Source organism: Lathyrus oleraceus, chromosome 3 (assembly GCF_024323335.1).
Source record: "Lathyrus oleraceus cultivar Zhongwan6 chromosome 3, CAAS_Psat_ZW6_1.0, whole genome shotgun sequence".
In the NCBI taxonomy this organism is placed as follows: domain Eukaryota; kingdom Viridiplantae; phylum Streptophyta; class Magnoliopsida; order Fabales; family Fabaceae; genus Lathyrus; species Lathyrus oleraceus.
Genome location: NC_066581.1, coordinates 109,684,240 through 109,708,476, shown reverse-complemented (window position 1 = coordinate 109,708,476; position 24,237 = coordinate 109,684,240). Strand labels below are relative to the sequence as shown.

The 24,237-nt window shown below is 40.1% G+C and overlaps 1 long non-coding RNA gene across 1 annotated transcript; it reads right to left on the bottom strand.

The window, feature by feature from the left end:
* Positions 1 to 392: 392 nt before the first annotated feature.
* LOC127125680 (uncharacterized) lies at positions 393 to 1,052 on the bottom strand. Its single transcript, XR_007804778.1, has 2 exons — positions 846 to 1,052; positions 393 to 757 (listed from the first exon to the last, which is right to left on the bottom strand). It is a non-coding gene; the product is annotated as an uncharacterized LOC127125680 (long non-coding RNA).
* Between the last annotated feature and the right edge of the window lie 23,185 nt (positions 1,053 to 24,237).

The window sequence follows — 24,237 nt, the reverse complement described above, 5'->3', positions numbered from 1 at the left end:
GAATTTTTTTTGGAATTTTACCAATTTTGACTAATTTTGTGTTACTGCAGTGAATTCCTCTAGTAAAAACGAATTTTCTGGTTTCATTGTAGCTTGATGTTCAAATGGTTCCTGTTTTCTCTAGGACGGCCATTATTCAAGGCCTCCAATAGAGCTTCTTCTTTGGTAAAATTAATTACACAAATGCTGATTCAACACAGTGCAGTTCAAGGTGAGCATCATTTGCATCATCATTTGATTCAATGCGTGTAATTATTGAATGACTGTTGTATGGTTTGGTTTACATTGGTAATGCAGGTGGACCGGGCATGGTGACGAATTTTTGGAGAATGTGAATTATTATGCAAAATCATGGTTGCCAGCGCGGTCTATTGTTATGGAGTGTCTTGCAGCAAGAGAAACTATTGATTCTAGTGGGGAGATTATAAAGCTAAATCGATCTTGTCCTTGGAGATTTCACATACATGAGCTCCAGGAGGAAATGAAAATCAACCCTTCCATCAAATATGTTCTTTACCAGGATGATAGGAGCGAGAAATGGAGACTACAGGCAGTGGCAATTTCACCGGCAAGATTTGAGAGCAGAAAACCACTACCATATCTTTGGAGGGGTTTGGAAAATGACAGGCTATCTGAGGTTGCTGGAATCCCAGGTTGTACTTTTGTGCACATGAGTGGTTTTATCATTGCAGCATCCAACAAGGAGATAAGTGTTTGGAAACGATTTCTTGGCTTGCTGCTGTCATGCTACGTTTTTCTGTCATGGAAGTTTTGCAGGTAATTTTGATGTAGGACTAGTTTTGGTGCAGGATTGATTAGATAGCAGCTTGTTGTTTTGGACTTACCATCTGTGGTTCCGTTGCAGCTGATATACCGTTATGCCCATCAAAAACCGCAAAGACAGAAAACGCAGTCGATGGATCGCCGGGAACCCTGTGGCAATCTGTTTTAATCAGAAAGTAATCCTCTCCTTTCTTAGCCAATCCAGCTTGTCCATACTTCACAAAAGGATTTTCAACTTTCCCATTCCGAAGCTCACGGCCAATCAAGGTATGCTTCATTGTCGGAGTGGTTTAGCATTTTGCTGTTGTTGGTTGTTGTACTGTTGTTATATTAATTATTGTTTGTTGCAGGTGAACAAATGGTGCTTGCTTTGGATTATTACAAAGTTGTGTTAAATCATTATGCACTATTCCTTGTGAAGCAGCCCATGCTTTCATGACATCGGGATCCACCGAGACAACAGCTACCAAAGAAGAATTAAAGTTGCCGCCGTATATAAAGCACTGTGCCACAAAATTGCATTTGACATATACATTTTCTATCTTCTCTGGAGAAATGTACTCGCCTTGTGCCAACTTAAAGATAATCTTCTTCCTATCAATGATTTTGAGACGACCGCCAGCTATCCATGTCCCAATATCTCCGGTATGCAGCCATCCCTCTTCGTCAATGACTTCTCTCGTTTGAACTTCATCTTTGTAATATCCTTGAAAAATAATGGGACCCCTGATGCAAATTTCACCACAGGGGTTCCGCTGATCATCAGATGTATAGTTCATTTCCGGAACATCTACAAGTTTTATCTCACAGCATGGACTTGGGGAGCCAACGTGACCACTAAGTCTGTATCCCTCATCAATGCAGCTTATAGTATTTTAACAGCATTAATAATACCAGCATATATTCTGTTATATAGGCGGGGAACACTACAGAAAATAGTAGGCCTTAGAACTGCAAGGTCGTCTATTAATTTCATGTTATCCCCCTGGAAGAATCCCACCGCAATGCCAAAATATACTGTCATGACTTGATTTGCTCGCTCATAAATGTGTGCCAAAGGGAGATAGGATATATAAACATCATTTGGGTTGAATTTTTCACCCAAAGAGGTCCCAGCAACATTTGCAATAAAGTTTTGATGTAGTTTGGAACCAAATCAATGCAGTGTAAAGACATGGTTGGAATTGTATGGAAATGTGAAATGGTGCAAATGTACTTGAAATGTTATTTGTAATTTGATTTTGAATGAAATGAGAAGTGTATGATTATGTGATAGTTGTTATATGAACTTAGCATTTTGGAACATGGAATGATATTGATTTGAATTGGGATTGAAATATTGTATGGTTTAAGTGAAAATGTGAATTGATGTAGGTTGGATCAAGGGGATGCCAAGTCCATGTTTATGGTTTTAAAATGTTTGTCCTTTGGAAGATGACTTTGTAATTCATGAAAATGTTGTAATGCTATTTTGATTTTGAAATGTACTATGGATATAAAATGGATTTTTTTTTAGAAATACTCCAAGACTAATTTAAATATCAATTTAAATAATAATAAAAAATCAGTAGAAAACCCAATTAAAATCAAATTAATCCAATAATTTGTTAAAATTACTTTTGACATCAATTCTAACATCTATTTGAAAATTAAAATCAATTAGAGTTTTGAATCATTAGTAAAAATAACAATTAAAATTAAATTGAAATTTGGGAATTAAACTTAATTTGAAATTAAAATCAAAAATTGAAAAATTCAAAAGTCAAATGATTGAAATCCATTTTATAGTCAAAAGCACCATGATCAAAAAGACATAGACAATGATCAACGTGTAACAAAAATATGGAGTTGGGAATGAATGTATGCAAATGAATTTTTAGGCCAAGTGCAAAATAAAAGAAAAATGGGAAAATTTCAGGATCAAAATCGGGGTATGACAGTTGCCCCTATTTAAGCGTCTTCAACTAGAGAATATGAAGCAGGACGTTCTTCATATGATCATAGTGGGAGATGGTTAAATACTAAGAAGACCCGGATTTTGATCCTGAATCCCTATGACATGGTATGATATGATATGATATGATATGATATGACATGATATGATATGCATGGATGCATGATTTTTCTTTTTCTTTTTAATTTTCCTCCCTGCTAGGGATATGGTGGACCCTTGACAGGAGATGCTATTAGACAGACCAATATGTGGGGAATACTGATGATCCAAAGGGAGACAGACAAATGGTAAAAAACAACTTTGCTGGGAAAACAATCCGGCTGGAGAGTCAGACACACACTGGGGAGTATTCAAAGTGAAATTTGATAAACAGTACTTAGAGTACAAGAGAGTAAGTTCACAATTTGACTTACTAAGCCCGAATACGAGAATTTCCACAACAGGTTCATGTATGACCTGACAATGCTGGGGAATATCAAGAAGTTCTGACAGCAGGTTCAGATATGACCTAACAGACTCAGAAAAAATTCAAGAAGAGTGTATCAACAGGTTCATATATGACTTGACAATACTGAAATAAAAAGTTCAAAAACAGGTTTATTTATGACCTGACAACACTGAAACAATCATAGAGAAAGACTCTTCAGAACAGGTTCAGATATGACCTGGCACTGGAATAAGGCTCAACAACAGGCTCAGATATGACCTGAATAGGATTGAACAAACAGGTTCAGATATGACCTGGTAATGAAATAAAGCTCAACAACAGGTTCAGATATGACCTGAATAGTATTGAACAAAAGTTTGGAAAAACCCTTCAGAGCAGGTTCAAGTATGACCTGACACTGGAATAAAGCTCAACAACAGGTTCAAACATGACCTGAATAGTATTGAACAAAAGTTGAAAAAACTCTTCAGAGCAGGTTCAAGTATGACCTGACACCGGAACAAAGCTCAACAACAGGTTCAAACATGACCTGAATAGTATTGAACAAAAGTTGAAAAAACTCTTCAGAGCAGGTTCAAGTATGATCTGACACCGGAATAAAGCTCAACGACAGGTTCAAACATGACCTGAATAGTATTGAACAAAAGTTGAAAAAACTCTTCAGAGCAGGTTCAAGTATGACCTGACACCGGAATAAAGCTCAACGACAGGTTCAAACATGACCTGAATAGTATTGAACAAAAGTTGAAAAAACTCTTCAGAGCAGGTTCAAGTATGACCTGACACCGGAACAAAGCTCAACAACAGGTTCAAACATGACCTGAATAGTATTGAACAAAAGTTGAAAAAACTCTTCAGAGCAGGTTCAAGTATGACCTGACACCGGAACAAAGCTCAACGACAGGTTCATATATGACCTGAATAGTATTGAACAAACATAGGGAAAAAACTTCAGTACAGGTTCAAATATGACCTGATACCGGAATAAGGGTTCAACAACAGGTTCATACATGACCTGAATGGTATTGAACAAGCAGAGAAAAAACTCTTCAGAACAGGTTCAAATATGACCTGACACTGGAATAGCAACAATTGGACTCTGACCGTAAGCAATGGACTACAACCAGCTTTTAACGGATTTTGCCAATAACAATTGGACTTGAAAATGACCATGAAAACCGGATGCTGGTTTAAGGATACCAAAGACAAACTGGAATTAGAGGTCCAAGGACATAGGATCAACAGCGAGACCTAGGTCAATGCACAATGAGTACGAAGTACATCTCGGCTATGCATGATTTGAATTTTTTTTGCATGATATATGAATGATCATGATTATGAGAATGCTGACACTTAGCAGACTGGGTGTTTGTAGGGACAGAGATTCTGATTCTTCAACACCAATAACTCATACCCGTACAATTAACAGGCGCATCCAGAGGAGAAACTAACATGATTGATAGTCATAAATAACCAAAGGCTCATCCTTCTAGAGGATTCATGAGTTATATTCCATGGGGACTTTTGTTGGTGATCCAGGAATATCTATGCAAACTTTGAGCCTTTCGGGGAAACAAATAATTTTCCTTCGATTTTCACATGTATCAAAGTAAATTTGTTCTAAGTTTCAAATTCTTTTTCCAAGTTTCAAAACTTCATTATTAACAAATAAATGACATTTTGCATAACAAGGAAAAGCGTAGATGAACACAAATTGACAATGATTGGGAAAACTTGTATTTTATTCAAGAATGGTAGCACACCAATGGCGTAGCTCCATAGAGTGTTACAATTTTTTGAAAATGGCAATAAGGAAAGGTTTACATTGAATTCAGTGACCACTAACATCCTTAATAGATATGATCCCCCAAAAACCTTGCTCCTAAGGGGAGCGACTGGATTAATCTTCCACCTCAAGTTCTTCGGTGTAAATTAGTAACAACTGATGCAGTTTATGCCTTTATGCCCCTAACTTTTGCCTGGATCGCCCTTTCGGGTTTTCAATCCACCGGGACGCTCTTTTTTGCCTAAGTCGCCTTTTCAGGTTTTCAACTTAGCGAGCTATCATTTTTATTCATCCCTAACTTTTGCCTGGACCGCCCTTTCGGGTTTTCAGTCCACCGGGATACCCTTTTTTAGCCTAAATCGCCCTTTCAGGTTTTCGATTTAGCGGGTTTTTGTTAGGCATAGTATTTTTTAACTGCATCAGAGTTCACGGGGTGTGAGAGTTCTTCATCATCCATAGTTGTGAGAATCAAGGCACCTCCGGAGAAAGCTTTCTTCACAACATATGGGCCTTCATAATTGGGAGTCCACTTCCCACGTGAATCCTTGTGTATTGGCAAGATCTTCTTAAGCACGAGGTCTCCTTCTCTGAATTCCCGAACACGTACTTTCTGGTCAAAAGCCCTTTTAAGCCGTTTCTGGTATAATTGCCCATGGCACAAAGAAGTCATTCGCTTCTCATCTATGAGGTTCAACTGATCAAATCTATTTTGAATCCACTCAGCCTCTTCTAGCTTGGTTTCCATCAAGATTCTCATTGAAGGTATCTCTACTTCAATTGGGAGAACTGCTTCCATCCCATATACCAAAGAGAACGGGGTTGCCCCTGTTGAAGTGCGGACGGAAGTCCGGTATCCATGCAGTGCGAAAGGTAGCATTTCGCGCCAATCCTTATAAGTTTTCACCATTTTCTGCAGGATCTTCTTGATGTTTTTGTTAGCGGCTTCAACAGCGCCATTCATCTTTGGACGATATGGTGAAGAATTATGGTGCTCAATCTTGAAGCTCTCGCATAATTCTTTCATGGTCTTATTGTTTAGATTCGTCCCATTATCTGTGATGATCCGACTTGGAATTCCATAACGACAAATGATCTCTTTCTTGAGGAACCGTGCAACCACTTGTTTTGTCACATTAACGTAAGAGGCGGCTTCTACCCATTTGGTAAAGTAATCAATGGCAACCAGGATGAAGCGGTGACCATTGGAAGCTTTAGGCTCGATGGCACCAATCATGTCGATGCCCCACATTGAGAAAGGCCAAGGTGACGTCAAAACATTTAGTAGGGTCGGAGGCACGTGTACCTTGTCGGCATAGATTTGGCATTTATGACATTTTCTAGCATAATTGAAACAGTCGGATTCCATGGTCAACCAGTAATAACCAGCTCTCAAAATCTTCTTGGCCATGGCATGCCCATTGGCATGAGTTCCAAAGGATCCTTCATGAATCTCCTTGATCAACATGTCCGCTTCACGTCCATCCACGCATCTGAGCAGAATCATGTCGTGATTTCTCTTGTACAACACACCATTGCTCAAGAAGAATTTGGATGCTAACCTCCTCAATGTTTTCTTGTCAAGGGTTGTGGCATCTGTTGGATATTCTTGATTTTGCAAAAAGCATTTGATGTCGTGAAACCAGGGTTTACCATCGGCTTCCTCTTCAACTGACTGGCAGTAGGCAGGCTCAACTTTCCGCTCGATCTGAATGAGAGGTGCTTCATTATGGAATCTGACTTGGTACATTGAAGCCAACATAGCCAAAGCATCGGCGATTTGATTCTCAGTTCTCGGAATATGACGGAAAGTGATTTCGTCAAAGTATTTTATTAATTCCATGACATAGGCACGGTACGGGATCAACTTGGTATCACGGGTTTCCCATTCGCCCTTGACTTGGTATATCACCAAGGCTGAGTCTCCACATACTTCGAGGATTTTGATTCGGAGATCAATTGCTGCTTCAAGGCCTAGGATGCACGCCTCATATTCTGCTATATTGTTCGTGCAATCAAAACACAACCTTGCTGTAAAAGGAGTGTATCCACCATTCGGATTCAACAGGACAGCTCCTACGCCATGCCCCATGTAGTTGGAGGAACCATCAAACATGAGCTTCCACCGAGATCCGGGTTCAGGTCCTTCATCAAGTCCTGGGATTTCACAGTCTTTCACTACCATAATGTCTTCATCCGGGAAGTCAAACTTCAACGACTGGTAATCTTCAACGGGCTGGTTTGCCAGGTAATCAGACAACACACTTCCTTTTATGGCTTTCTGAGACACATATTGGATGTCGTACTCAGATAGCAACATCTGCCAACGGGCGAGTCTTCCAGTCAAAGCAGGCTTTTCAAAGATATACTTTATTGGATCCATTTTTAAGATCAACAAAGTAGTGTGGCAAATCATGTATTGTCTTAGACGACGAGCGGCCCACGCTAAAGCACAACAGGTTTTCTCCAAGAGTGAGTATCGGGATTCACAATCGGTAAATCTCTTACTTAGATAGTAGATAGCATGTTCCTTTCGACCGGTTTCGTCATGTTGTCCCAGCACACATCCCATTGACTTTTCAAGCACAGTTAAGTACATAAAGAGTGGTCTCCCCTGAACAGGTGGAATTAGAATAGGGGGCTCTTGCAGGTACTGTCCGATTCTCTCAAAATCCATTTGGCAGTCAGAATTCCATTCAACTGCTTGATCTTTTCTGAGCAACTTGAATATAGGTTCACACGTAACAGTCATGTGAGATATAAACCTAGATATGTAGTTCAAACGTCCCAGGAATCCTCTAACTTCTTTCTCTGTACGCGGAGCAGGCATTTCTTGTATTGCCCTAACCTTGTCTGGATCTACCTCAATTCCTTGTTGACTAACAATGAAACCAAGAAGCTTTCCAGATCGGACACCAAAGGTGCATTTAGCAGGATTCAGTCGTAGTCGAAATTTCCGAAGACGCTCAAATAGCTTTTGCAAGTGGTCTATGTGATCCTCTTCACTTTGAGATTTTGCAATCATATCATCCACATAAACCTCAATTTCCTTATGCATCATATCATGGAAAAGGGTGACCATTGCTCTTTGGTAAGTTGCCCCAGCATTTTTGAGACCGAATGGCATTACCTTGTAGCAAAATGTTCCCCAAGGGGTGATGAATGTGGTCTTTTCCATGTCTTCTGGATCCATCTTGATTTGATTATAACCCGAGAATCCGTCCATAAAGGAGAAGACTGCGAACTTAGCAGTGTTGTCTACCAGAGTGTCAATATGTGGCAGGGGGAAATCGTCCTTTGGACTAGCTTTGTTTAAATCCCTATAATCAACACACATCCTGACCTTTCCATCCTTTTTGGGTACTGGCACAATGTTGGCTACCCATTGAGGGTACTTTGCAACTGCTAGAAAACCGGCATCAAATTGACGTTTCACCTCGTCACAAATCTTTAGAGCCATGTCAGGTCTTGCTCTTCGGAGCTTCTGCTTCACTGGCGGACAATCTGGCCGTAGTGGTAGCTTGTGGACAACAATGTCAGTATCTAACCCTGGCATATCCTGATACGACCAAGCAAATACATCTACATATTCATGTAGCAATTCGATCAATCTTTCCTTGATGCTTGCCTCAAGTGTAGTCCCAACTTTGACCTCTTTCTTGTCTTCCTCGGTGCCAAGGTTGATTGTTTCCACTGGTTCTTGATGCGGCTGAAGGGCCTTTGACTCGTGATCGAGCATCCTTTCCAGTTCTTCTGGGAAATCACAATCTTCCTCACTCTCCTCTTCCGCTTGGTAGATGGGGAGTTCAAAATTATAGGAAGTAGCGGGGTCATCGAATTCAACTGATTTATTGATTATTCTGCATGTTTTTTAATGATGGTTTTTTTTAGAAAAATGGAAATAAAATGCAAAAGAAGTAAAAAAAATTTTTGTAGTTTTCTGAAAGGATTGCCATTTTAAGAAAAACAACAGATAAAATGAACGACAAGATTTTGAACAAAATGCTCTTTATTTGTCATAATGATTTTTTTGAAATTCAAAAGGGGCCCTACAAATGATCCATTAGCCTTGGGTAGAGCTAAGGATTTTCAAAAAACACAAAGGAAAACAACAATTACTTTGACACAGGAAAAACTTCTGGAATCTCAACCGCTTCCCAGTTTGTCAGGGCTGCCTCACATCGGTATATCAGATTTCGTGTCTCTCCATCTTCAGTGTCATCTTCCACTGCACCAACTTGTTCTCCATGGATAAATCCTTTGCTCAGGAAAACTTCTTGTATGCTCCGCACACGGTCCTTTGCAGGGACCAGGGCTCCTCCGTTAGCAGAAGGCTTGTACCCCAAACCAAAACGGTCATTTTTCTCATTAACGTTGATAACTTGCCCCCAACCTGCAGGGCCTCCACTTTCAACTGCTGATTTTGCACTCTTCAAAGAAGCGAATGACAAACTAGCTTTCTCAAGAGGATCCTTAACCTCTTCAAGTGTAGCATTGGATATTTCAAGGGCTTGAAAAGAGGTTTCTAAGGCATCCTCATCAGCCTCAATATAACGGAAAGAGGAGAGTTGACTGATGATAAAGTCCTCTTCACCTGAGACAATAACGAGCTTGTTATCGACAACGAACTTCATCTTTTGATGCAGAGTAGAAGTTACTGCCCCAGCGGCATGTATCCATGGGCGTCCCAAAAGGCAGCTATAAGCTGGATTTATGTCCATGACTTGGAAATTGATGGGGAATACATGCGGTCCAATCTGTATCCCCAACTACTGTCCTTCGCGAACCATCGAAAGCTTTTACCACAAGCGCACTAGGTTTCAATTCTGAACCTTGATAAGACAATTTAACAAGTTCCCTCTTTGGTAGAACATTGAGGGATGATCCAGTGTCAACTAAAACTCTAGCCAGAGCATCTTCTTGGCACTTTATGGATACATACAAGGCGCGGTTGTGATTCTTCCCCTCTTTAGGTAGCTCTTCATTGCTGAAACTTAGAGTGTTGCAGGCTGTGATATTGGCGACCACTCCATCGAATTGGCCGACCGTTATATCTTGGGTAACATGAGCCTGAGCAAGCACTTTTAGCAGAGCCTCCCTATGAGCTTCGGAATTCAGAAGCAAGGACAAGATAGATATTTTTGATGGTGTTTGATGTAACTGATCAACTATCTTGTAGTCAGATTTCTTTATTATCCTTAGGAACTCACTTGCTTCATCTGTTTGCACAGCCGGCTGTGCCCCTCCCTGTTCTGGGGTAGGATTTACATTTGCAGCTCCCCTTGTTGGCTCTTGAGGGTTCACATTAAAATTGGAAGTATAAATCCGACCACTACGGGTCATCCTGCTTGTCCCTGCGATATTGGTGATGTCGGTGTCAACATTCTCCAAAACTTCCTTACTTTCAGCAATTTTGGGCTTTCCATCTACCACTCCATCCACCACTGTTATGTCGTACTTCCAGGGTACCGCCTTGGTGCTCTCAAAAGGAAATGGGGTAGGCATGCAAACTACCACGGGTGACGGATGAACAACGTCTCTCCTGTGATAAGTCACCTCAAACGGTTCTGGTATGTTAAAAACAGGTTCAATGACCGAAACTTCCTCATTTATTGCTGGACCAGAAATTTGTAAAACACCTTGATTCATCAAATTCTGAATGTCATTTCGTACCACTTTACATCCTTTTGGCTGAATGGCACATTCCTCACAGCTATCGTGACATGCGTCGATCAATCTAGCCCTCACCAATCCTGCATGAAGCGCTAGCAACGGAGTTTTAACATCTTCCACGTTTTTGATTACATACACATCAGAAGCATCTTCGACGGCATTAACATCGCCATGTGCTGGCAAAGGGTTGTTCTTGACATTAGGTCCGACGTCTCGAAACGACAAAATCTTCTTCTCAACCAGGTCTCGCACAATATGCTTTAAAGCATAACATCCTTCTAAATCATGTCCAGGGGCACCCCCATGGAAAGGACAATGAGCATCTGGATTGTACCATGGAGGTAAAGGATTTGGTGGAGGACCCAAAGATCTGGGCGTCACTAAACCTTTCTGTAGCAATGATGGGTACAATTCAGTGTATGTCATAGGGATTGAAGCAAACGGAAGTCTACTTCTCTGTACCCTATTTTGATTTTGAGGATTTTGTGGACGAGGAGCCTGTGCTCTCGGCTGTTGATAAGCAGGTGGCGCTGGTGCCTGCTGGTATATTGGCGCTTGTTGAGCGGATGGATAAACATGAGCTTGTGGTTGGTTAAAATTTGGCGTGACAGCTGCCACATACGGTTGTTGGACATATTGTACTGGATAAATCGGTTGTTGTTGAGAAAATTGGTGTTGTTGAGTAAATTGGTGTTGTTTCTTCCACGAATGACTCCTCCTTTAACTGGTTGACACTGCATTCGTATCACCCTCCTTCTTTCTTTGAAACCCTCCAGGAAACTTTTTGGCATTACTACCAGATGTTTCAGAGGTAGTCACCATCTTTCCATTCTTCAATCCAAGTTCGACCTTTATGCCTACAGCGACCAGGTCAGAGAAACTTGCAGATACACTACTCACCATTCTTTCATAAAACACAGGTTTAACTGTATCCATGAACCAATCCGCTAATTCCTTCTCAGCCAGAGGTGGTTCGACTTGCGAGGCCACTTCCCTCCATCTTTGCGCGTATTCCTTAAAAGACTCCTTGTCTTTCTGGGACATACTGAGTAGTTGTCTCCTATCTGGGGCCATATCCATGTTATACTTGTAGTGTTGGATGAAGGCATCAGATAAGTCCTGGAAGCAACGAATCCTACTCTGATCAAGGCTTAAGTACCACTTGGAGGGAGCACCCCTCAAGCTGTCCTGGAAGCAATGTATCATGAGTTTATCATCCTCCACATGCGCAGCCATTTTTCGATAGTACATAATGAGGTGACTCTTAGGACACGAGTGGCCCTCATACTTACCGAAATCTGGGGTCCTGAATTTTGCAGGGATCACGAGACCGGACACCAGGCACATCTCCTTAGCTGTAGCACCAAAAACTTGGTCACCTTCCATAGCCCTCAATCTCTTCTCAAGCAGCTGGTAGTTCTCCTTCATCCCTCTTAGGTCCTCCTGCCTTTCCTCATCTTCATCTGAAAAGTCTGGAGCGTGTTGTTGATCCTCAAAGTAGGGTTGCACGTGTGCACGAACGAGAGGAGGTGCGAACGTGTGAACCACTGGAAGATTTTCATTGATGGTCGGTAGAGGAGCCGTCTGCTGAGCGGATGGTACAAAGCCAGGTGCACCTTCAACTGTAGGCGTGAAACCGGGAGGTAAACCATAGGTTGGCCAGGTTGTTGGTACCGCCCTCGCAGGTTGGGGTTCAATCGATGGACCTGCGATTTCAGAAACAACCGTTGTTTGGGTATCTAACTTTGCCCTGATGACCTGTAGTATTTCCATGACCTGCCCCATGTTTCCACGCAGGTCTTCGAGCTCTGAGCTCACTCGCTCCAATTCATGCTCCTGATCTGCCATCCTTTGACGAGCTCGGGCACGAGTATTATATTGGTGTTGAAAATTCAGCGTGAAACTGGAGGAAGAAAGGACAGAATGAGACTCTAGTTTTGAAAATGCATGAATGCATGTATGGATGCATTTTGTTTGCAAAACTCTTGGTTAGTTTCAATCATTCATTTCAAAATGTCACAACACTTGTTTGCAAATATTTAAAATAATAAGGCAATGAAACACAATAAAACGAATCTCAAAAGCGATTTTTCATTAATCTCATATTCAAGTTCAAATACAAACAACGTGCTCATGGTTTATGGGCTTTCCGAACCGTAGCAAGGTCGGTAGTTAACCCTTCTAACATTGCCTTACAAAACTTAATGAAATTATAGACTTGATGCGGGGTGTTTTCTGGACACATGCACCAATCAGCTTCTTGCAGCTTCTCAGGTAGCTCACGCATGATGGAACTCGCAAATCCGGACAGCTTTAGAAATTTTCCCTTCCACTCAGTGTAGAGCCCTTGGAGATCTTGGATAATGCGCACGTCTTCAGCCTTGGTCACCTCTATGTCCCTATAGAGGTTTCTCCAATATCTGCATTCATTTAGCAACACCATATAGGCAGCATCCTGATCCCCACCCTCAAGTGACTGGATTCTAGCATCGGCTCGATCCAAATGATGTTTCAACCGTGTGCACACTCTTTCTGACTCTTCAGTCTTCAGCTTCTCACGTTCCAGAGCATCCTTGTATTTCTGAATGGTATTCTCCAGCTCACGAGTACGAATCTCGGAAATTAGCCGTGCTTCTCTTTTCATCTCAAGGGTCAGTTCCAAAGTCTTGTTGAGTTTCTGAATCCGGAGTAGAGCTCTATCTAACTCCTCTTCCTTTGATTTGAACACAGATTTAGTGCTATAGAGTGCTTGTCCAAACTTTTCTCTCCTTGCTTCAGACTCTCTAGCTCTCTTGTTGGAGACTTCAAGCTCTTTGTCCTTCTTTTGTTGATCGTCTTTCAAGTTCCCATTCTCTATCGAGACACGGCCAAGCTTGATTCTCAAATCAGCATTTTCCAACTCCAACTCCTTGATACGGTTGTTGAGCTTTTCTACATCTTCAGGTAATATGGGCTCTGGCTCAGGAACCAATGGATAGATAGAAGGATCAAATGGATAAGGGAGTTTAATCATCTGAACCCTTTCTCTAACCCAACAAGTGTAAGGCTCTCGGGCAATGACATTTCTCTTACCCAACTCCTTACCTTTCCTGATAACTGCTTGCCAAGACCTCTTGATCTTTTTCACCATTGGATGATCCGCTTCAACACCATGTAAGATGAAAGGCTCTAGAGCTTTAGCTTCTGGAGGGCCATTCATAGGGTACCCATGCTGCCTTAGAGATAACATGGGGTTATAGTTGATGCAACCCTTGGTTCCTATCAACGGCATATTGGGGAAGTCTCCAATGCTGACAATCACATTCTCGGTTTCCCAATCCCTGATATACCACCTAACATGACTGGAGGTGAGGGAAGCTAATTTCTGGAAAGGCTTGAGTTCCTTGGAGACAAAAGGACCTTCTTCGGGCATATGGGATCTGAACCAGGCATGTAGCAACTGTGCACAACATAGGACGATTCCTCCCTTCTTCTCATGACGATCATGGAGAGCGTAGTAGATATCTGCCAAGAGGAATGGTACAGGGTTACCAGAGAGGAAAATTCTCACCGCCAGGTGGTCCACAAAATGGTCAATATTTGGGAAAAGGACTATCCCATATATCAACACGGCTAACACAGCATAAAAGGCTTCCCAATTCCCTTCTCCTTCCATCTTCTTGGCCTGATCTTCCAAGAACTTCCTAGAAAAACCACTGAAAGGTCCTTTCACATCCCAATTGTCCACGACTTCGGCAACTTTCAGACCCAAAGCTGAAGCTATTCTCTTGGGAGGGATATCTTCATCGAGCTTAGGAAATGGGTTATGGTCCTTCAAGTTCCGGCCTACGATCCTCTCAACCTCCTCCAAGGTAGGAGCCAACTGGAAGTCAGAAAACGTGAAACAACGTAGAGGTGGATCATAGAACTGAGCAATAGTCACTGCGGTCATCATGTCCATCTTCTCATTTAGGATGTCCAAGATTCTTCCATAGTTTTGTACAAAGCTGTTGAGTTTGAGGGGTGTTACTTTGGCACTCAACTTCTGTAGGCTGGTAAGGTCCACGTTCTTGTATTTGAACTGAAAAGTGCCTCTTCTTTCAGGATTCATCTTGCTAACAAGTCTTGGATTCCTGAAATAATGCGAAACAACTAAGAGTTTTGCTTTTTATGCGTATGCAATGAATGAATGAATGCAATGTTTTTTTTTTGTTTTTTTGTTTTTTTTGTTTTGATAGGTTCAAAGGTCCGAGGTATGGATAAATTTGATTGCTTTTCCAAAATGGGTTCTCACCGGGTATGATCTAGGGCTTTGTTACAAAGGATCCCCAGAGTCATTGATTCACAAGAATGTTTGACGCTTACGGGAAATACTTCCCGGTCGTCAACTCCATCAAGGGAATCTATTCTGGGTGAGGTTCTCGTACCGACTCTTACGAAGTATACACCTCGCGAGTCCGTACTACGCAACCATCGACTGGGTTCTAGACAGGGTACTCAGAGTCATGGATTCGAAAGACTGTTTGACGCTTACGGAAAATACTTTCTGGTCATCAACTCCATCTAGGGAATCTATTCTGAGCGAGGTTCTCGTATCGATTCTTACGAAGTATACACCTCGGGAATCCATACTACGCAACCATCATTTCTAGTTGGCCAAAGGTTTAATGTTCTAAAAGGTCCTTAGAGTCATGGACCCCTTTGAAACATCGGCGCTTACGAGGTATACACCTCGGGCGACAATATTTGCAAAAGAATCTACTCTAAGTGAGGTTCTCGTACCGACTCTTACGAAGTATCCACCTCGGGAGTCCGTACTACTCAACCATCGTCCTATCTTATGTTTTTTTTTTCACTCTAGACTCGGGTGTAGAGTCTTTCCCACATGGTTTGCAATCAAGATCCAAGTACTCAACATGGTGGAACCAATATACAACAAATATAACAATAAAGATATTAAAAAGCAATAAATAATGGAAAAGCCACATAATTAAACAAACAAAGGCACACAGACGTCCTAACTAGGCTTGACTCACTTAGGGATTGATAGTCCCCAGCAGAGTCGCCATCTGGTCGCACCTCGAAAAAATGGGGATACGACTTCAAAGCGAAGCGCGATCGCACGCTCGCAATGATGGACTGAACAGAGTCGCCACCGAACTTTATTTATTCCTAAAAAGGAAAGGGGAAATATCGATAAAACCCAAGACAAAAGAAAGGATAAGATACGGTCATCGCAACCAATATCAGGGTTCGGGAGTCGATTACGCAAGGGGAAGGTATTAGCACCCCTCACGTCCGTTGTACTCAACGGGAACCATTAGGTCAGTTATGTGCGTTAATGTTAGTTTGAAATGTTAGGCTTTTCGAATTATTAGGTGGGAAAGAAAGGAAGAAGAGAGAAGAAATGTTTTTGGATTTTTTTTTAACGAAGGACTAAACCTAAGTTTTTTATTAGTGGGTCTGACAAGATTTAAAAATCCTGCTCCTACGTATCTCAAAAGAGAAATCAAGGCTTACGTAGTTCTGGGTAGAAAAATGTTTGTTTGTTGGTCGATTTTGATCCTGAAATTTTCCCATTTTTCTACCCAGAACTACGTAAGCCTTGATTTCTCTTTTGAGATACGTAGGAGCAGGATTTTTAAATCTTGTCAGGCCCACTAATAAAAAACTTAGGTTTAGTCCTTCGTAAAAAATAATCCAAAAACATTTCTTCTCTCTTCTTCCTTTCTTTCCCACCTAATAATTCGAAAAGCCTAACATTTCAAACTAACATTAACGCACATAACTGACCTAATGGTTCCCGTTGAGTACAACGAACGTGAGGGGTGCTAATACCTTCCCCTTACGTAATCGACTCCCGAACCCTGATATTGGTTGCGATGACCGTATCTTATCCTTTCTTTTGTCTTGGGTTTTATCGATATTTCCCCTTTCCTTTTTAGGAATAAATAAAGTTCGGTGGCGACTCTGTTCAGTCCATCATTGCGAGCGTGCGATCGCGCTTCGCTTTGAAGTCGTATCCCCATTTTTTCGAGGTGCGACATCAAGCTATTGACAAGCTAGAGATCAAATAACAAGAGTCTCCACCGCGCTTTTATTGTTTCTAAGGGAAAAGGGAAAAAGTACGAACAAAACCCAAAAAGTAAGAAGATTTCAAATTAAAACTAATAAAAAGTCAGAGATCACAGGTAAGGGGGTTGGTTACGCAGAGGGAAGGTGTTAGCATCCAAAGTGTCCTAGGTACTCCTAGGGAGCCCTTTTTGTGTGCATATGTATTTTGTATAAAGTGATGTTTATAAACAAATAGAATGGGGGGATGAGAAAAGAATTCATTAATTATATTTTTGTGTTTGACAAGACCTTCGGTCTTGTGCCTACGTACCAACATAAAAATGAGGGATCAAAACCTCGTAATTCGTGATACAAATTTCAAAGTGGATGTATTACTTTTAACAAAAATTAAGTTTGAAAGGCACAAAGGCCTAAAATGGTTTGAATGAGTTAGTTCTTTTTGGATTTTTTAAAAGTTTAAGTCAAGTATAGTTAAGTTTATTTACAAGTTTGATTTAAGAAAAGAAGTTTGAAAATGCAATGGCATAAGGCCAAAGTTTCTATCTTTTTGCAAAAGTGGTCAAAGTTTAGAACAAAAGTAGTTCACACAAAGAAGATTTTTAAAAATATGGAGGGAGAGATTTTGAAATTAAAGAAATGGGGAGAAGATGAAGAGACTATCCTATGCACCAAATTAAAAGTTACGAGTTGAAAATATCTGACCAAGTGGGTAGCAATCGAATAGACAAGAATGTCAATAGAAACCCAGAATTCCCTTGGACTTTTAGAATCAAGCAACACACAAATGCACAATTATATTATCTTGAAGAGCAAGACATAAAATAAAGATGGCCACATCCAAGCTTATCCATTCCATGATATTCTTCAAAATAGCTCATCTAACAGATGAATTCCACAAGTCACAGGTTCAAAATAATAGCTTCTCAATGATCATGTTGCATATGAACTTAGATATGTCTTCAAAGATGTATCAGATGAATTTCAAATTGCAAGCACTTGATTTCTCAACAAGTTGGCATTGGCCAAATCCTTTAGCATAGGAAGGTTGTCTAGATTCTAAGTCCATTTGTCCAAGATCAAGCCTACAGTCCACTCAAAAGTTTTTTTAGGGTTTTTGTTGTTATTATGTACATTAATGGTAAAGGACCACACAAACAAGCAAAGTATACATAAACAAAATATATCACACAATATGGTCCAAATGGACAAAGTGAAGATTGCATTAACATAAACAATTAGAATGATATGAACAATGACAAATGAAATAGAGTGCTAAAAATAAATTGCATTAAAGTAAAAGCTTGAAATTAAAAGTTAGTAGTTAATTGGTTAGAAGTTAGTATTGTTTTGCTTTTGCTTTTCATTTCAAAACATTCTTTGGAGAACACTCAACCCACTTATCACAAGCATGAATCCTTGAGCCAAAACATCTTCCAATGGAAGGAAAGAAGGTCAAGTTTCCACACAATACCATGAAAGAGGGGAGACTTACAATCTCACTAATTAGAATGCTTATGCCTTTTATGTCACTTGAGGCAGCAATATACTCGGCCTCGGTTGTAGAATCAGCAACTGTATCTTGCTTTGAATTTTTCAAGCTCACAGCGCCACCATTTAAGCAAAACACATAACCATTGGAATCATTCATATTAAAGCGTCTCAACACTTTGTCTATGTACCCTGACTTAGGCCAAGCATTTTTGTGATCTATCTCTATAGATTCTGATTCCTAATATATAGGATGCTTCACCTAGGTCCTTCATAGAAAAGCATTTCCCCAACCAAGACTTTACTCGTTGCAAGGTAGGGACATCGTTTCCAATGAGTAATATGTCATCTACAAATAACATCAGGAAAACGAGCATGCTCCCACTAACCTTCTTGTAGACACAAGGCTCATCTTTGTTTTTGATGAATCCATGAGTAATACATCACCTTGATCAGATATCAATATATCTCAGGTAGGTGACGTATCCTGCCTGACCTACGCTGGTCTTGTTCTACTTGAGCAGGTTGCTCTTACACAACTACTTGTGTTTCCTGCTCTAATTCCTCCATAGGTGTATCGATGCTTTGTGATTCTTGGATTTCTTCAAGATCTACTTTCCTCCCACTGATTCCTTTGGAAATAAAATCCTTTTCTAGGAAAACTCCAGTTCGAGCGACAAACACTTTGCCCTCAGAAGGATTGTAGAAGTGATACCCTCTTGTTTCTTTAGGATACCCCACAAATAATCATTTGTCAGATTTGGGCTCAAGCTTAGTTGAAATTTGTCGTTTCACATAAACTTCGCAACCCCAAATCTTCATGTAAGACATATGTGGTTTATTACCACTCCATATCTCATATGGTGTCTTCTCAACCTTTTTGGATGGAACACGGTTAAGTGTGTAAGCTGTTGTCAATAGTGCATGTCCTCAAAAGGAATTTGGAAGATCGGTGTGACTCATCATGGATCGGACCATGTCTAACAGGATTCGATCTCTTCTCTCAGACACACCATTCCATTGGGGTGTTCCAGGAGAAGTGAGTTGGGATAGGATCCCACACTCTTTCAGATGGTCATCAAACTATATGCTTAAATACTCACCACCTCGATCTGATCGAAGAGTTTTAATATTCTTACCTAGTTGGTTTTGTACTTCATTCTTGAATTCCTTGAACTTTTCAAAGGATTATGATTTATGTTTCATTAAATACACATAACCATATCTACTGAAATCATCAGTAAATGTGATGAAGTATTGAAAACCTCCTCTGGCTGGCATGTTCAGTGGTCCACATACATCAGTATGTATGAGGGCCAAAAGATCATTAGCTCTTTCACCTTTTCCTGTGAATGGAGACTTTGTCATCTTTCCAATTAAATAAGATCTGCATGTCTCATATGATTCATAATCAAAAGAGTCCAATAGTCCATCTTTATGGAGTTTGGAAATGCGCTTCTCATTTATGTGGCCTAATAGACAATACCAAAGGCAAGTTGGATTTAAGTCATTAGGTTTCATCCTTTTAGTATTAATGTTATAAATAGGCATTTCAAGATCAATGACATATAGTTCATTGTTCATTTGTGCAGTAGCATAGAATATTTCATTCAAATAAATTGAGCAACAATTGTTCTTTATTATAAATGAAAAACCAAACTTGTCCAAACAAGAAACGGAAATCATATTCGTGCTAATTGCAGGTACATAATAACAGTTCTCTAACTGAATTATTAAACCACTAGGTAAAGTCAATACATAAGTCCCTACGGCTAAAGCAGCAACCTTTGCTCCATTGCCAACTCGTAGGTCAACTTCACCTTTTGCCAAATCTCTACTCCTTTTTAGTCCCTGCACATTTGTACAAATGTGAGAACCGTATACAGTATCTAATACTCATGATGCAGAAGTAGATAAATTAATAACAACAATACCTGAAGTTGAAGTCTCTACTCCATTCTTCTTATCTTCCAGGTACTTTGGGCAGTTCCTCTTCCAGTGTCCGGTCTTACCACAATGGAAGCAGGTGCCTTCTTTTTCTATGCCTCCACTAGGCTTTAAAGCAGCAACGGTTGGTTTGGGTTTGGCAACTTCCTTGCCTTTCCCTTTATCACCCTGCTTAGTGGGCCTTTTGTTCTGTCTCTTTCCATTTCCGATCATCAGAATGGACTTCCCTTTTGACTTCAGATTCTGCTCGGCAGTTCTTAACATGGCGAGTAGTTCAGGAAGCGATTTGTCCATATCATTCATATTGAAATTTAGGACAAATTGACTGAACCCATCTGGCAACGATTGCAAGATCAAATCAGTCGCAAGTTCCTTTCCGAGGGGAAAACCCAATCTTTCAAGGTTTTCCACATACCCAATCATCTTGAGTACATGGGGACCTACAGGGGCTCCCTCAGCTAACTTACCTTGAAAAAGGGCTTTTGAAACTTCAAACCTCTCATGCCTGGCTTGCTCTTGATAGAGCAACTTCAGGTGTTCGATCATATCGAACGCCGACATGTTCTCATGTTGCTTTTGCAATTTTGAGTTCATGGTAGCCAGCATGAGACAAGCAGCTTCATTGGCATCATCGACATGCTTCTTATAAGCATCTCTTTCTTCCTTAGGTGCAGAACTAGGAGGTTCCTCTTCAGGAACAGGTGTCTCCAAGACATACAGCTTTTTATCATGTTTGAGGATAATCCTCAGGTTTCGGTGCCAATCCAGAAAATTTGTCCCAGACAATTTTTCCTTATCAAGGATTGATCGCAAGATGTTGTTAGAGGTGTTTGCTGTCATGGTAATCTACACAAGGATTAATGAAAATATAAGTATCATTAACATATTTAATTAGGCCTTTAATCAAATATGCTCCCACTATTTTACTCAAAACAAATGACCAGCATCATTTGATTCGAAAAATCCCGTTGGAAGATTTTCTAGTGGGTCGAGATCCATATTTCACTTCGTTCTAAGTCCACGTAGGCGGATTACACAAAACTAGGTTATTTAGGTAGGAACTCCTTCCAATTGTATCTCATACAACTCTCAAAAATTTCAGTTGGGTGAATAACTCCTTATTCCAATCCATCATATGGATCATTCCCAACTCTTGCTTCTAAACATATATATAATCTTATTATAATTTGTTTAGTTAAGTTTGACCCATTGTTTTAACAGTTGGATATTACAATTATCCCATCGCACCTTACTAATATAGAACATGCACCTCGCGTAGGCGAAACCTACATTATTCGATACTAGTCTTGATGAGTGTTAAAACTTGGAAAGCATAAACTTAAGATTTAATTTGAAGGAATTGCAATTTTTCTGATCTCACCAGCTTGTTTATCATATAAACTGTCTCTCACATGCATGAACATACATTCACATGCATCAACATACATACAAATAAAATGAAACAGTTATGGCCCCTAGCGCAATTGTTCTCCCAAGCCAATGAGAGAACCCAAGCTAACCTAACAACGATCTAAGCTTCTCCAAGCAAGATCTTCAAGGTTGTCCTCCTTTGGCACTGACTTCTTTGCTTTCTTAATATCATTACATTAAAAGAAACTCGTTTTACATACGAGGGAGTGAGATGAGAAAAGAAGTTACATTTGGGAGATTAAGAGAGAGGCACGACACGCAGGTTGTATTTTAAAACCCAAAACAAAATAAAGGAAGACTAAGGCCATAACCGATCACCACAAGACAATAATAAACACTTTATTATTATTATTATTAATTCCTTTAATTAATTAAAACCAAATTAAATTTCGACGACCGATCACCATATTTTAATGAATAATTCATTTAAAATCGATGTCGCTTTTCGTATCAACACTTGATACTATTAAAGCACTGAGTTAGCCGAACGGGTGAATTTTGCCTTGCGTTAACCGATTAACCAAATGCGTTAACCGGTTAACACTGTTTAAAATCTGTTCAAAAAACTGTTTTCTGCCTTGCGTTAACCGGTTAACCAAATGCGTTAACCGGTTAACACTGTTTAAAAATGTCTTGGAAAACTGTTTTCCGCCTTGCGTTAACCGGTTAACCAGAAGCGTTAACCGGTTAACACTGTTTGAAAAACTCAAAATTTTATTTCGTATTGCGTTAACCGGTTAACCATATGCGTTAACCGGTTAACATTGTTCCAAAAAGTGTTTAGAAATCACAACTCTTGTGCAGTCAAACCCCAATCGCATAACTCTCTGGCAACATAACCCTTGTGCCGTCACTAACCCTGATGCACCAATTTCAGACCGTCAAACACATCTCGATTTTTAATTCAATATGATTGATCAACACGTCATTACTTCACCATACTAAAGTTGGATCAAGAAGCAAATGACCACTGATCGCTCAAAGGGAAACAATCATTGAGTGTTTGAATGAACGAAACGAGAACACTATATCATATATAATGTATTTTGCATCAGGATTACATATATCATATATATGTAACTTGATCGATCTCAATTTAATATTTGATTCATTCTGTCTTTTAATCATATTATTACATAACAAAAACAGTTATCAGATTCATGGTTTCGTAAGTGGCTCTGATACCACTGAAGGAGAATTGTCATCCAAGGCGCAGCGGAATTTAAAAATTTCTCCATTTAGTGATCCTTACGGATGGCCATGATCAGTGATAGAATCGTTACCTCTTGTGGCGATTCAAACCTTTGGTGCAGATCTCTTGTAACGATCAAAACCTTGGATACAGATCCACGGGGCGATCACGAACGTTGAACGATGACAACGTCTCTACTCAGTCCACACGAACGGATTCCTTCAATCGCAGTGCTAGCTGTTATGAATGAAGGCTTTGAGTGAGAGAATGAGAGATACGAAATTCCAACTCTTCAGTTGTGTTGTATTCCCATGTAATGCTTATGCACAAGAGTTCTATTTATAGAACCACTTGTATGGGCTTCAAGCCAAAAAGCCCACTAAAGTGCATTTTGCCCATATCTCATAATATGCCAAAATCACTTAAGTATTTGGTACCTTACCATATTTCGTATTCTACTTAAGGGCACCATACATTACGGTATTCCTTAATTACTCCATCTTTCATCAATCCGTCCTTTGTGTGTGACCCTATAGGTTTTCGCGACGTTGGCAATTATATTAAATCACACATTTAACATAATAAACAGTGAGTGGTGTCTAGCAACACATCACTGCTACCCAAGTCACGAAAATGTCATGTGATCTGACAAAACCTCCTGTGATAATGATTATGTGTATAATTACCCCTTTGCTCTTATGTCTATATTGAACACAAGGTATAGACCGTGTCATCCTTGTCCAGTTCAATATTGGGCCCATAGACATTTATCCTATTACGCAGGATGGGCAAATTCTATCTAGGACACTCATGTCCCTCAGCATGCTTTGTGGAGTACCCATCAACTGTCTTTATGGTTATCCAGTTACAGACAATGTTGGATCAACAATAAATCACTCGACTCTACATCTAGGATCCATAGTGGTTTCAGGTCGAAGAGTGGTATACACCATTATCACCACGAGAATAACTTATGACACTTTGCATAACTTTCTATATAGTATTCTCATAGTGGGTCAATCCGGTATAAATATTACTCTTAATATTCATACCTATGTTTAAGACTTGATAACTCTTTATCCATGATCCATGAGATGTGATCATCAGTCTACAAACATAATAGTCTTAATGCTTTAATGTTATGCCACTTCACAATAAAGCTCGACTACAGATACTTTAAGAATAGTGTCCTTATGTTTAATGTGGTCTCATGATCAAGTCACACTTGATGCATTAAACGGACTAGCTATTCTAGGGACTTTATTAATTAACCATTAATAAAGAAAAAGCCTTTTATTATTAATAAATAATTCGATACAAGTACCAAAAGTATTGGCCTCTAGGGCTTACACCAACAGTTGCCATACGTGAAAGATGTCAAAGGATCAGTAGGAAAGAAAGGTCATTCGTAGAGTGAGCCGAACTCGGAGAACCTCTGCACCAAGAAGGGAAAGAGTACCGAGGATGTGCGTCTATGGTAGCAT